The sequence below is a fragment of the Bombus pyrosoma genome, linkage group LG15, assembly GCF_014825855.1.
Source record: "Bombus pyrosoma isolate SC7728 linkage group LG15, ASM1482585v1, whole genome shotgun sequence".
Lineage (NCBI taxonomy): Eukaryota > Metazoa > Arthropoda > Insecta > Hymenoptera > Apidae > Bombus > Bombus pyrosoma.
Window position 1 is genome coordinate 7784141 of NC_057784.1, and position 15077 is coordinate 7799217.

At 41.8% G+C, this 15077-nt stretch overlaps 1 protein-coding gene across 2 annotated transcripts in view; it reads left to right on the forward strand.

The window, feature by feature from the left end:
* The first annotated feature begins 611 nt into the window (after positions 1–611).
* The window catches only part of LOC122576048 (serine-rich adhesin for platelets), a 63430-nt gene continuing 48964 nt past the window's right edge, over positions 612–15077 (forward strand). The window contains exon 1 of one of the 2 annotated variants that reach the window (XM_043745822.1): positions 612–1309. The gene's annotated coding sequence lies outside the window, so the exon portion shown is untranslated. The remainder of the gene's footprint in view (positions 1310–15077) is intronic. The other variant, XM_043745827.1, reaches the window with a different exon arrangement.

Below are 15077 nucleotides of genomic sequence, written 5' to 3' on the forward strand. Positions count from 1 at the left end.
ATTCTCCATTAATTTTAATGAAGGATGCTAATCGATCCAGGTGTAAACGCTTTATCGCTCTATAGCAGTGATTCCAGGAATCTTTGGTATTCAGCTTCTTGCGTGTATCGTGTGCCGCAATATGTTCGTTGCGGCCTTGTTTTCCAGTTGTGCTTCATTATGATAAACTAAGTTGAAACAATTAATTTCATTCAGGCATTTATAAATAATGCAAGCCAGTACGGCCAGAGTCACGACGATTAATTTCTAAATATTACAACGTCATGAGGCATATTTTAAATTCGCGCGTTCGTTGCACGATAAGCAGTTCGTATAGAAAACTTTTATCGATATCGAAAAAATTTAATCTCTCGACAACTCTATTTACGAACGTATTACCATTATCGATTCTTCAATTAATGTCCTTACCACACGATACCATGCTAACAGCGATAAATGCTTTTACCCAAATGTACGCTCCAATTGGCGGGTTAAAAATCATAGTGGTGTAGTAAATCAAGATTTGGACAATTTGAATTGGATCACGTATTTCAACATATATCCAATTAGTACAAGATACTGTTGCATGGAAAATAGCACAGACCTACACCATTAGATTCTCAGTCTTGGAATTCTCTCTGAAAAATCCGTCGTTCAAATAAAATCAAATAAAAGCGGGAAATCAAAGACAATTAGAGACAAAAATCAAAATACAAATTTCTCGAATTGTTGATCGAATTCCACGCTTTCACGAAGCAAATAGGATCTCCGAAGGGGGCGAAGAAGCGTGGCGAACCGAAGAAAGCACGCAGCTGGAGTGCGGGCCACGAAGATGCAGGCAACGAACCAGGGCCTCGGCCGAGATGCACGAGAGAAGGCACGGTTCTGAGAGGAGCTGGAATGGAGCTGGAAACGAGAGGCTGCGGGGGAAGTGGATGCCAGCCGGTGTGTGTTGATGCAAGTGCGGTGACTGTACGTGCTGACTGGCGGAGTCAGTCAGTCAGTCAGTCAGTCGGCTCGGCACCGGCCGCGACGCACGATCGCGTGGATTTTTCTTGCTTCTCCGTCCACACGTATATACGCACGCACACAACACGATAGAGTGGCCTGCACGCCTCGACACACACCGTTTTGCCTCTGTTTCTCCGGCGAGTGGCGCGCGCCACTCGATCCCGGCCTGTTGTTCGGCCCAGTTTTTCCGTCTCGATTTTCCCTCCAGGTTGAGAAACCTGCCCGTGTACCAACAAGGGGTTCCGAGTGTCAGTGTGCTTCGTCGGATTAGTGGGCCTGTCGAAATTACCATAGAGGGTCACGTCTCAGCATCGACCAGGTAAGCCTAGAATCGAATTCTTAAGGATATAGTCACGGTGGATACGTATTCTAACTGGCGTTCTGGCGAATTAAACATCTCAACGCTATAATGCGTGCGCTCAAAAGACTCTCTGTATACGTATTTGATTGCTTTGACGTATCGAGTTCGTCAGAACTGCAGTCCATCCGGATACGTACGTATTCGTTGTAACTATGTAGCAAGTTTGCAGATTTGGAATTTTTCTTATCTGTGGGATTTTTGACATTGTATGGGAAAAGCTTTGAATCGTCGAGATCGTTGATGAGACGGTAACAATAGAATGATGTCGAAAGAATGTATTACAAAGAAGAGTCGTTGGTTGGAAGAGGAATGGATGATCGTTTGCTTCGATGTCGAACACGTTCACGCGCGTTCCAAGTGCCGATAGGCTGAATTATTTTCATGTCCCGTTAGGCGTCAACGATCGACGGATCGATAATGGACGGTCGTAAAATACGTGGAATCAGGCGAATACCCCGTTTTGGATAAATCCGCGATCAGGGGATGTCATCACATCGAATACAACCACGGGAAAGTCGGCTGGTTCGGTTTCGATTGGATCGCGAGTGGACGCGATAACGCGCGAAACCGCAAGCCGGCTAGACCGAGTAAAAACCGTCGCATTTCGCTGTTCATACTGCGTCATTCAAGTCGATCGTTTTGTTTGTTTTATTTAATTGCTCCTGTCGCAATTCCATTTTTAATATTCTTCTCTGAAGATTTGAATCACGCTGTAATTACAAATTCCACGAGCAGGCACGCAATTAAATCGAAGATGTAGTGTACAGTAGCTCACGAAAGTATTCGAATACACGCAGACACCCGTATCTTACGCAAAACATTCTGACATTTCTTTGGCGTTACGTTTTCAAATATCAAAGTTTAAAACAAATTTCAAACTGCACATAAAAGCTACGAGTGCTTAAAAGCATACATCTCGCAGAGATGGGAAACATATTTAGACGATCGATTGTCTATTTTATTAACAATCCTAGATATTCAAATCACTTTCTTATACGACTAAGATAAGGCTATTCATTTTTTAATCTAAGTTTTCACTAAACATACGTTCGTGGTAATTATCTCGTAACTTCTATATACGTTTTCGGCTTTGTTTCAAGCTTTACCAATACATCATCGATAGCCGTGAGTCACTACAGTGTTAATGACATTTCAAGAATCTTCCTGCGATATAAATACACAATATATTTATACAAGATTTTTATACATAGTCCAAATACTTTTGCGAGCCACTGTACGTCACGTATGTCTACGTAGAAATTCTCGACGTGTGTCATTCCCTTTCCCTTTGCCGCTAACGAGGCTATAGGAACGTCGGTCGCGATCCAACGCAAACACGAGATAATGCTCGACGTTCGATTTTTAAGTGTCGTTCCTCGTCAAGGATTTGTAGCCGCGATTATCGCGATAGTCGCGGCACGAGAGTGGCCGTTCACTCCTTTGTGTATATTTCGATATAATCTGTTTTTACGGTTGTATTTCGACAGAATCGATGGAATTAATGGGACAAAGGGAACAGCGTTCGCGAGACAGCCGCGTTATCGGTCGGAAACATTTGGTTTTTCCTTCATGAACCTTGTAACCACCGCGTTCAGAGAACGACAGAGGCGGAGGCGTGTCTGAGGAGCGTGCGACGAAACTCGTGATCGTTGCTGACTCGTTGGTTTCAAGCTATATTTAGCCAGACGGACGGCGTCGTGACGTCGCATCCATGTCCGACACATCGATCCTTGTTAATGATCCGACTTAATCGTCGATCATTGTGCGAACATTTTTAATACATCGACTAGACTATTGTAATTTTTATTGCCATTTACCGAATTGCGGTTATCTATTTTGACGTAAGTACGTAATATATAGTTTTTAGAAATTATCTCATTAAATATGTATGACTTGCTCGAAGAAAGTCAGACATATATAATAGCTCAAAGTCCGACACTTGTATTTCTACAACTAGATCATTTACGATATGTTTAAGCTAAGAAGGTTAAAACCTGAAGGTTTCAAATCGTAAAAAGAAACGCATAAAAGCTACTATCGCTAAATATTCTACGTAAAATTCTAAGTTAACTGGGCTGTTCCTCGCTTCCTCCTCGCGTTTTTATCTCTTCGGTTATCTTCTTTTTCTTTGAGTATACTTTAAGTATACTTGCAAAAAGCGAGTCCTATTATATCGAATATTAAAACTAAATATTTAAAAATTGCTTTGTAATAACATCTATCGCGGTGCAACATCCATTCTGCATCAGACAGATTGGAAAAGGACCGGAGGGTTAATGAAAAAATGTTATTCTTAAATTAACTCCAAATATTCTTCAAGTCAGCGCCGGCCAGAATAGCGCGTCGAAAAGAAAGTTGCTTTTAATTTTCTCCTACGTTCGTCGAAAACTGTATTTGGAGCGGTCTTTATCAGCGTACGTAATTCGCTGGCAACGTTTCACCGCTGCGGTGTGGCGGAAGGTGTTTCGACGCGGGTGAACACGCGGCAGGCGTGCGCGCGATTTAAAGGAGAAAAAGGTCTGACACGTGAAAGTACGCGCGCTTGCGAAATCGAGGAGAGGATATAATCTAATTCTAACGGTAACCGGATACCACTCCGTTCGTTCTGTGGCTGATTGCCAAAACGAATTGAACGTGCGTTAATTGTCACTAATTATATTATTCGATAAGTTGGTTAACGGCAATTCAACCGCGTGCTACGGGCTCGCGGTTTCCTCGTTTGGACATCAAACGTATCCGCTGTCTGAGTTACGACGAATAAAAATCGGTTACATAGTCGACAGTTTTCACGCGCTAAAGTAATATCTGTACGGTAACCGGCTCTTTTCCACTATTTGCATTAGGTTGGTGTACAGTGGCTACAAAAAGTATTTGCACGTACCTTTAGTTTTCAATGAATCGTCTTTTTATCGGGTTCTACGGTTGGCCTCTGTAAGAGCTACTAACATGATAAGAAATTTAATACATTGGAACTTAATTAATTGGTATGCAAATGATATGATAGATACAATGGCGCGCAAATACTTTCTGTGGCCACTATATATCCGCAGTTTTATCGAGCGTGCAACGATGATATGCAAAGGAAATGCAGATTTTTAATACGTTTTTTAATTCTCTGTGGCATGATAACGCTACGTCTACGATCTGAACGTGGGGAATTTGCACTGTTTCGGCAGAGATGAACTCTGTTCCTAAAAATATTTCAGGATTAAATGTTTCACGCTCTGAAAATTTGCTCGAAAATTATAATTGTAAGTTAGAGTTTCAGTTATGTGTTATTAAAGATTATTTTACGAGGGTGGTGTTTTATTAAATTGGCCGAATAAATGTTATTAATAGCCTTTTAAATTTGATATATTTCTCCACGTTTCCATAAATGTATAAACATCCGTGCTCTAATAATAAATGTAAAACACTCGAAGTACGGTAATCATAACGATATTCAACGGACGAAACTAACGTCTGCTTAGATGATTTTACTGTTCGTAGAAATATGAATTTGCAGAAACATTCGCAATCCAGAGACATCTAAAGCTATTAATCGTTTCGGTTGATCGGAGTTGGTTACGATCGGAGCAGCGAGAAAAAATGATTCAGCACGAGAGACACCTTGTAGCATAATACCGTGATAACGTAATTCGCGCGTGACCAATTGTCAGAGCTCAATTGGAACGCAACAGGCACAGCTTTAATCTGCGTTTTACACGCAGCCCGCTAACTCTCGTGTGTACGCGTGTCTCTTCTTAAGCGAGCAGGAACGCGTGAAAAAGCTGGTGGCTCGGTTTGTTCTTTCGCGTCGCTCGGTTTCGTTCCAGTTTCCGGCTCGATATCTCTGTTACACCGCCAATTAGGGCGCCGGCATAACGAGGATTTGTAATCGAGACCGCGCGGCAATTACTCGCGTATCAATCGGTCACGTGTGAAATTCCTTGTTTTCGTCGCCGATTCTTTACGCCAATTGTCCTAGCTTTCTGAAGCACTTCATTAGCCTCGTCGTTTTTCTTGTCCCGTTTTTCTTTTCCCTGTTCGCACACATCGTTACTGGTAGATCGTTAAATTGGAAACGATCTTTATCGTTAGCAAGAAATTACTGAATCGTTGAAACGAATTACGTTACGCGAGGAACGATCGCTGAGCGGAAGACGCGACGAGTTTTCGCGGAATCGATTACACGACTGACACTGTTTATTAAGATTCAAAAGGAATTTCACGGCTCGATCGACTAAACTGGAAAGAATTCCATGTTTTATTTTTATTCATAGCAAGACTCGATCCGGAGTATCGAGTGGTGGAACGTGGACACGTCTACGAAAGCAGGATGTGAAATCTCCTATTACGTAGTAGCCACACCACGTAAAGAAAATCTTGGATTTCTGTGCACGAAATCCGATGCTTCGACCAACGTCGGACCGAGTCTCCTTTGTATCGCCAGATATCCATGCTGCAGGTGATTAATAAGATTCACCTTGAACGGCAACACGCCTGGAAAATTGACGCGCGAAGCCTCGTGATCGGAGTAGCAACGATATTTCATCTAGAAAATCTCTTTCCTCGAATACATACGCAGCGTATAGTAATATACTCAAATATTATTTATATGTTATTCGAAATGTACCAATATGATTATGACAGCTGTGTTTACAGTTACAGTGCCAATGAAATTTTATGTATGCGATACATTGGCACGAAAGTTTTCTATGGTTAATATTAGAATACTTTCGCGTGCCAGTGTGAGTAGCGCTTAATGTCCGAGCCGTGCTTCAAAGAAAGAACAACAAAGAAAAATATAGCTATCGTCAGCAATGGAGAACAATGTTTGCGTAAGCTGTGAACTCGACGTAATTTAACCAGCGAGTTATGTAGATATCGTATGATGTGGACCGAGCATAACGTTATCGAATAATTAGCGAACAATGCTTGAGTAACTGTAAACTGTGCGTAATCGATAGTGGACCAAACTAGTGGCCGGCATTTCGCTATGAACCTGACGTAATATGAACATTATTGGTAGTAACAACGTTTGCATGGTCGTAAACGGGTCATGGTGGCAACTCGACGAGAGAACAAAGTCGATGGACGAGATTTATTTCGCTATGGGCGGAATATAAAACGGTTAATAGCGCGCGATCCTTAAAACATTAAATACGCTTAGCAGTTACACTGCCGTGCACAAGTATTTCGTTCCTTTTGCATAATAATTTATCGACTAATAATATCGGTGAATTAACATATTATTCGTTGTAATTATGTAACGATCTACAGAAGAGGGACGACAAAAGAAAAACGACAAGACGAGCTTTGTTTCTAGTTCCGCAAGATCCCTTTGTGCTTTGAAGTAATAAAAATGAAAGGACGAGCCTGCGGACTCGAACGATAACGTAAAGTCACGAGCCAACTACGAGCTGTCCCGTAAAAGGAAACGAACGTAACGTACCGACGAAGTAAAATGTATTATTTACGTAGTTATTCACCGTTCAGAGTGCAACGATCCGGCAAACGTTCTATGCATAGTTAATGCAACCCAGGGACGGTGACTTTCCCCTCCTGTTCAATTATCAAAGGTTAGAAGTCCTTCCGATATTTGCGCGAAGAGGTGGTGGAATTTGATTAATTTGTTCGAGGGATGAGTGTAATTACAATGACAGGCGAAAGTATCTCAACAAGTATATAAAAGTGTTTTATGAATACGAAAACTACAGGAAAAGAACACGATAAGTTACATTTTCGATGTCCCATCGGAGAACAATTTTCAAATTTTGAATGTTGCCGATCAATCGCACGTTACTAAAATTCTTTCTTCGATAGGATGCTAATAAAGCGCAGCGTCGGCCATAAGAAACGCGTCCTACTTATTACGAATATATATTACGTAAACATTAGAGGGTAGATATTCTTGCTTATGAAAGGAGATTTTTCTTTAAAATTGGTCAAAAAATGCATCCTCGTTCTTTGAAGAAAAATTACATTTTGATCGCATTTATCTGCTCTGGTTAAAATTATCGAAGCGTGGAAAGGAAAAACAACGCCGGTCAGGCCGGTTGGCTCTCTGAAAATTTGCACTGATTAAAATCGGACGTTCCATATATCCCGCTGCTATATAATCCACGTAAAGTAAACAGGCTTCTTCAAAGAGAAGACGGAAAAATCGAATATCGAGGCTGACGTAAAGACTTTCTGATCAACTCAGTATGAACGTTACACAGGCTGATCCGTGGGAAACATTTCCAAATATTAAACTTGCGAGCGAGAAGGTCTATCCCAGCTTTGACCATTTGAATAAATCAAACCGATTTAATATATCAAACTTCTACCGACCGTTTCGTCAAAGTCAACTTTTATACGCGGTATCGAGAGAATCCTTTTTCCTCGTTCAGAAACCGCAAAGTCTACAAAGAAAGATACTGTACAAATAACAACAAAACGAAAGATAACCGGGAACAAAGCCGTTTATTGTTGAACGCTGTTCTTGCATAAGGAAGACGCGTTATCGTCATTACCGTTATAAGATACTGTGCTGTGCAAAAATTCCAAACCTATTAACAAAGGAGGACAAAGTAACACCGATGGCCATCAAAGTCTGGGGCCTCGAACTTTTGCAGAACTCTGCACAAAAATGCAAGTCTCATCAGCCACAACGTGGCATGTTTCGTCGAAATTTATTTGTCGCGCCACCGAATACGTTTCCTGTTCCAGTTTCGAGGTAACCCCAGTTCCGCGATCCTGTGAACGCTTTTTGTAATTGCACCGGTGGCTCTAATTAAATTAAGGCGCGCGGAAATGCGCGCGATTCGTTGCACGGTTGACAATGCACAGTTAATGTCGCTCGGCCAATCGGTTCGTAGAAAAATCAAGCACGGTACTTTCCATCTAGGTGTTCTTGGCTCGCGACCATATACAGCGATAATTGAACGTCTATCATAGAAAACTTTTACGTCCACATTGTACGTGTTATAAAAGATATTTTGAAATGTCATTAGCACTGTAACGAGACTCGACTATCGTATTCATAAAAAATGTCTACAAGCGATCGAGCGTTTTTGCTCGAACAATTGTACGACGATGTTTTCACTAGGATCGAACGCTGGTGAAAAATGCACGACGTCGTTTTCGCGGTGGGACTTTTCGAATTTGCGCGTACATTGCAATTAAATCGAATTCGCCTCGTCTGTGCAGAGGCGAATTTTCCAGGCAAATTTTCACGTGGATGAGATGCAAACTCGTGTTCCTTATGCATGAGGCGGGAAACGCGGTAAAGCGCCGATAATTTCTTGAAACAGACTCGCTTTAGCTTCTCTCTCTTTCTCTTTTTAGTCATGAAACGTTTCACAGCGTCGCTATCAGAAACGGTTTGATAACGGGTTGCCTGCGCAACGGGAAGAAACTGAATTCTCATTGTGTAAACGCGTGCGTGTTCCAGCGGTTTCCTGCTACGTGAAAGTCGATGGAAAGTAATAAATTGAATGGCGAAGACGAAGTTCGGTGAATTCGTTCTTTAATGGAGGAGAAGGCATCGGGATGCGATGAAAGCCACAATAACGACTATGTTAACGCGCATCGAAATAATAACGCGTATGCTCGTTACATATTTACTTTACGCTTTTCAGCGATATTCTCCCGATTTATTTGGTTACCAACAGGAAGAACAGGAATTTCTAAATCGATCGGTTAGAAGATTTCGTCGATGCTTTTTCCAGTTTCGTGTCTTTGTTGTCTTATATATATATATCTGACCTCGGTTAGGGTCTCTATATCGTTGCCACGTGTTTAATTCAAAATTGTTTAGTTAGCGTCGAAGATGTACGGCGTGTTTTATGAAAAGAGGGGTCTAGTGCTTTACGACCTTAGAGTTTAGAGTACAGTAGAATTCCATTTATGTGAACTTGCCTGGGGATAAGTAATTTATGTAATTGGAGTTCACTAACTCTCCACACTAGCTACGATTCCTCTAATTCATATACAAACAGTGTGAAACATAGTCGACCTTTTTAGTCCGATAAAAAACGATTTCGTTATACGATTATCTTTGATGACATGGATTTCTCAATTTGTTTATTTTCGAGAGCGATTTCAGAAACAGATAAAAGAGAACGCATTCAGAGAAAGTCTAGGCGTTTAGACGCTGATCCCGACCGCCGTTGGATCGCATTACGGGGACATTACCTACGCTTAAAACCGCGAGGTTACGCGTCAACCTAGTCGTTTTGCGACGTTACCTACTTAAGCAGATAACGTCGCGGCAGTGGTAATGCCAGTTTACGATCGCGCTAATTCGGTTAAATCGCGGACTGCCGTTGTCATTTTCAAGTATCGAGATAAAAATTTCACCTGAGATCTGAAATTCCACGTTGTCAAGCACCGGTCTTATAACGATGCTGCGATTATACATTTATCGACGATCTAAATAATATCGCAGAGATACACGGCACGGCAGCAAAGTTCCTCGATTGGTACCAGACCACGAGTTCTAATGGTTTTCAAGTAAATCTTTTCACGTTTCTTTCGAATTACATTCTATGCACAAAGTATCCGAATTCACGGAAGTTTCCAATTGTCAACTATGCAACAGTTTTATGAATATACCATGTGCGTCGCACGAAACTTTCGCAATTTCATTGACACTGCGACGAGACACGACTGGCGTGATTATATCGATAAGATTTGAAAATCGGAAATATATTAGTTGCAGAACACGTACATGAAAGGTATCTATGCGCGGGTGTTGAAATACTTTCGCGAGCCTCTGTAGCGGTTCTCCGTCGAGTGACACAGAACCCTCCGATTTCGAGGCGAGCTTCTTCGACCGATTGCTCTTATCTGCCATTGTAAATCTATCTCCCGTCGTGTGACGTATTTATCGTTGAGAAAGTAGCAGACAACGACCTTGATTCTACCGCGATATCTAGACGTATCGAGATATTTAAATTTCGGTCCACGAACGTGGCTGGAGGTTCCCTGTTCTCCTATCTCGAATTGCACGGGGGATTTTCGACCATTTACATCCCTGTCACGAGAAGCAAACTGCGCGACAATAAAATTCCCGGATTATGATAATACAAAATCGATCATTTATTATCTTAAGAAAATAACCCTCGATGTGAGAGCCTCTTTCGATTACACGTTTAAAACGAATGTTCATGTTGTATATTGATGTTTTACAAACAAAATGTTTGCGATAAATACTTGGTAATTTCTATACATATACAGTTTTAGATTGATTTCAAATTTTATCAATGTAATCACGGCAGTCGTATCTGATTAACAAAGATTTCGAAATGTTTTATGCACCGCGTGATCTACGATAAATGTTCAAATACCAATGTACTCTACGATCTTCTTTGTTCTGTACCATCGGAAACAAAACGACTCGTAGCCTTTTCCTTCTTGGAGCAGACAACATGGATCGCACACCTCTCTAATTCCTGCACGCGCTCCGAACGTTATTTCCCTTCTCGCTCTCTGACTGGAATATTATTTAATCTGCAGATCTACCAATTAAGAAGTGAAAAGCTCGGGGAGCAGGAAGCGAGGTACGATTCAACGGATCGCGAACCGGAAGCATCGGCATTGGAGATCTCTTCCGATGAGCCTCTCCTTTCTGTCCCCCCGATCGTGCAGAGAATGAGCAAAACTTTACACCTCGCTCGGAGAAGAACCCACGGCGTTTAGATATCTTTTATCTTTCTACAACCATACGCTATTTTCCTGTTCTCCTTTCTCTCTTCTCCTCGTAAGCTCTTTACCTCCGCGAACCTGCTGAAATTCGTTGCCTCGTCGGTCGTTACCGCGATAAAACTGCGACACGGTGACGCTTTTTATTTCGACAATGGTATGCTCGCGCGAAGACACTGTTCGCCCTTAATTACTTTTGCTCTAGCTTCATATACGAGTAAGGCGGTTGGATGAAAAAATGGAAGGTATAAAATTCAGAAGAAAATTCTGTCCTCCTTTTTAAGCTTTTATCTTTTGATCTAAGAACTGTAAAAAATTTCCAAGTCCTTGTATTCGTCCTTATTTTCTACGTTGGTTGGAACACTCGGAGAAAAGAAAATTCCGCTAATGATAAAACTTGATCAGAAGGTAGGTTAAATTCGCGAGACCTCCAAACAGGTAGATGAGAGATAGAGAGAGAGATAGATAGAGAGAGAGAGAAAGGGATAAGAGAAAATTCTACCCTCGGCTACCTTTTAACTCGAGAACCGTAAAACACTCCCACTCTCTTTTGCTTTACCTTATTTTTCACGTTGGTTGGTGGAAACACGGGGAAAATAAAATTCCGCTAACGATAAAAAGGCGCGTAAAACTCGCGAGATCTCCACCTTTCCGTGGGTAAGTTTCGTGTTTGGAAAGTCGACGGCCCAGACTCGTCTAATATTTCTTTTCTCCTCTCTTTCTCTTTATTTCGTCAACGTGTTGTTAAGTTATTATTAAGCTATTATTATTATTACCCCCTAACCGTTAAAACTCCGCCGTTCCCGTCGGAAGAACCCTCGAAACTCCCCTGTGCGTTATAATCGTCCGGAAGCGTGGCGCGAAACGCTCTTGAAGTTCTCCCTTTCTCTTTCCTCTTGTTAACCTTCTTATTGGAAACACTGCATCTCCAATCCCTCTGTTCTTATTTGCGAGAACGAAGTACACCTCGAACGATCATCAGATTCAAAGGGCGGTACGTAAAAAGTAGGTCGATAAAAAGGCGAAATGGTGTACGCAAACCGGATCGTAAAAATGATGCAATCAGAGGTTGGCGAACGATTTTAAGATGTTTATATGAACTTTTAGAATAAACGCCGGCGGCGATAAATAAACCACAGTGACGCGATAATAAAATTTATGCAAACAATAACGGGAAAGGTATAGAAGTATAAACGACTTGAGAGATAAAAGACACTAATAAAATAACAAAACGTCTAAAAGATAAAAGGTGGCAATTGCTTGTACATTTCGAGGATCGATTATTACTCTAGCGATTTTCCTGCTGCTTTTCCTCTGATCGTTTGATAAACAAAAACTCGAGTGTTTCGCGGTGAAAAAGAAACTTTGTTCCTTGAAGTTCCAAGATAACCACGGCGCGTGTTTTCGGTCATACTTGACATTCTTCGTGCAGTGGTTTTATTTTTTGTGTGCAGGCAGCGCTGCTTGAATGCCAGGACCCCCGATAAGAATCCACCTTGAATTCCAGCCAGAATTTCGGATTACCTAAACTTTACCGTAGAAGAATAAAATACATTAAAAAATAGAAAATGTCAGCTGAGAATTATTTTCACCGTAGAATATTTTCTCGTCCAACATCTGCCTATAGGTAGCACTGATTGCTAATTATTAATAATGAAATTGGTCGATTATTCGATGCAAGTGGGCGAATAAAATGGCTTCAAAGTTCCGTTTGGTAGCGTGCATTTTCAACTCCTTATACTACTCTAGAAACTGCATTGGAGAGAAGAATGCAGAATAGAACGGAAGGTCAGGTCGATGTAGAAACGATCACGATGTACTTCCAAGCTATTACGAGCGCATACGTATGCGTGACGCGTGACGGAGTCACAGACGCGTGCATGGAGGCTCGCGGGGGAACGTTTCATTCGTACAATACGAATGAATGGGCAGTGGTACGACACGACATCCGGTCGGAAGAACGGATCGCGGGGAAGGAAGGGTCCGTCTGGTGTACGCGTTCATTTTCCACGACCGCTATTTCAAGAGAGCGCCGGGTGCACACGGTACCAAAGGCGGCGACGGCGGCGAAAAGCCTCGTAAAACTTTACGACCAACTCTAAAGTCAGAATCGTCCGGTCGCGAAACACTCCGTCGTCTACTCGTTTTTGCCGCGTTTATCCCGTGAACGCCGATAACACCAATAAAAAACGACGTTCCACGATCGGACCGCGTCCCGGTCCACCTGATTTGCGGCGTTCTACGGTAAACCGTGGCCGAATGGTTTGCTCGAGTTGTTTAGATTATGCAGCTATCGTTCGACGATCTTTTATGGCCCGTTTTAAGGCAATAATTTTCATCGTTCGAGTACACTGTTCGCTTTTGATGGATCTGGAGAAAGTCTGTGTTCGAGTTTTGAGGTTTTAAACGCGCCACGTATCTTCGAATTGAATAAAGGTTTAGTAAACACGCGGTAAGAAACGAGTTCGTTCGCGTTTTCTTATAAATACGCATGGACGTGACATGGCTTTCATATAAAATATACATATACATAAAGCGGTAATTTATTTATTTCACTTTCACGATCCGTGTTATTGAAATCTGTGTTTGAAGGTTTACAGGCTGAGCGTTGACACCATCTTCGTAAGCAATCGACCATTACATCGATCTATCCATCCAGCCCTAGCACTTATCGGCACTGTAACTTTCTCACCAAGTCGTCATTTATACGATGGCCGTTTATTTTTATAGCCAGAACTCTCGATTACAAGTTACAACATTCAATCTGTTTCACTTAAAATCATAAACCTCTGTAAACTACCTATGGAAAGAAAATCGTTCGAGCAAAGTGGATGTCCTTCGCGTGCGGTAAAACGGCTTCATTTTTCCTCCGTCGTTTTCATCTTGTCTCGCTTACACGCGTATTGGCCGCGATAACGGTATTCCGGTTTCGCAGGCGCAATTAGCCGAAACGGAGCACAAACATTGGGAACGTCGGTCGGTATCCTGGCGCACTGGAGATTTATTCCAATGATATACGCAGGCTCACGGAAGTATTCGAAAATATTTTGAAATTTCCTTGTTACGAGACTCGATTAGCACGCTGTTACGTGTAACAGCAAAGTTTGAACTATTCCGATCGTTTCTTTTTCTTCGTTCCGATTAGCTTTTCAAATGAACTTATCACCGAATGGAAAGCACGCAGGCTTTCACGGTTTCGTGGATTAATTATTGTGAAAGCCACTGTGCCACGTATAATTGGCGCCAGGTTCGACACGCAAAAAAGCGGAATCGAGGTCTCTTCCTTGTTTCGCGATCGTTTCCCGCCAGATATTGGCTCATCGTCGTTGTCGAACCGAAGTGTTGAAATCCTGGATCGTCTTCGCGTGGACTGCACTGGGTCTAAAGGCAACGAAGCGTGGGGCATCCGATCTTTCGCAACGAACCAGGCAAACGCATCTGTTCTTGTCCCGCGGCGAACGGGAGTATGATTTACGGCGGCACAACGAGATAGCGTGCAACTTTAATTCGTGCCTCGTCGCAGTTTCGCCAAGCCAGAAAGCCAATTTGTAAGAAAGGATTAGAACATGGTTTTCTGTTTGCTCCATTATTTAAAAATTTCCAGCGTGCTTGAAAATTCTCGAAAGCACCCAGACACTTGCTCATTTTTGACATGGTCGGTTTTAATTACAAAATTACGGATATTCAGAGACTGGTGAAAATATTTGAACGCTTGCCGGAAAACTTTTATGTTATGTTGTATTACGCGTGATACTATACAAAATATATTATACCGTACAAAATAATCGTATCGGTAAATTGTAAAATAAGTTCGAGAACGTGCATAAAAGGATATTTGTTTTAAACGTAGGCTCAGCAAAGAGTTCTGACAGATCGAAATAATCGAATGATCCGTTGTATCGATCAATAATATTATACCTGTTATATCGATAATATATCAATATATTTACCTAATATCGAAAACTCGACTCGTGTTCGTCATATGCTTTGCACGGAAGAACGAAGATAAATCAGCATTCCTGGTAGCGTTTAATTCGCGTTTGTGTGCGACAACCTA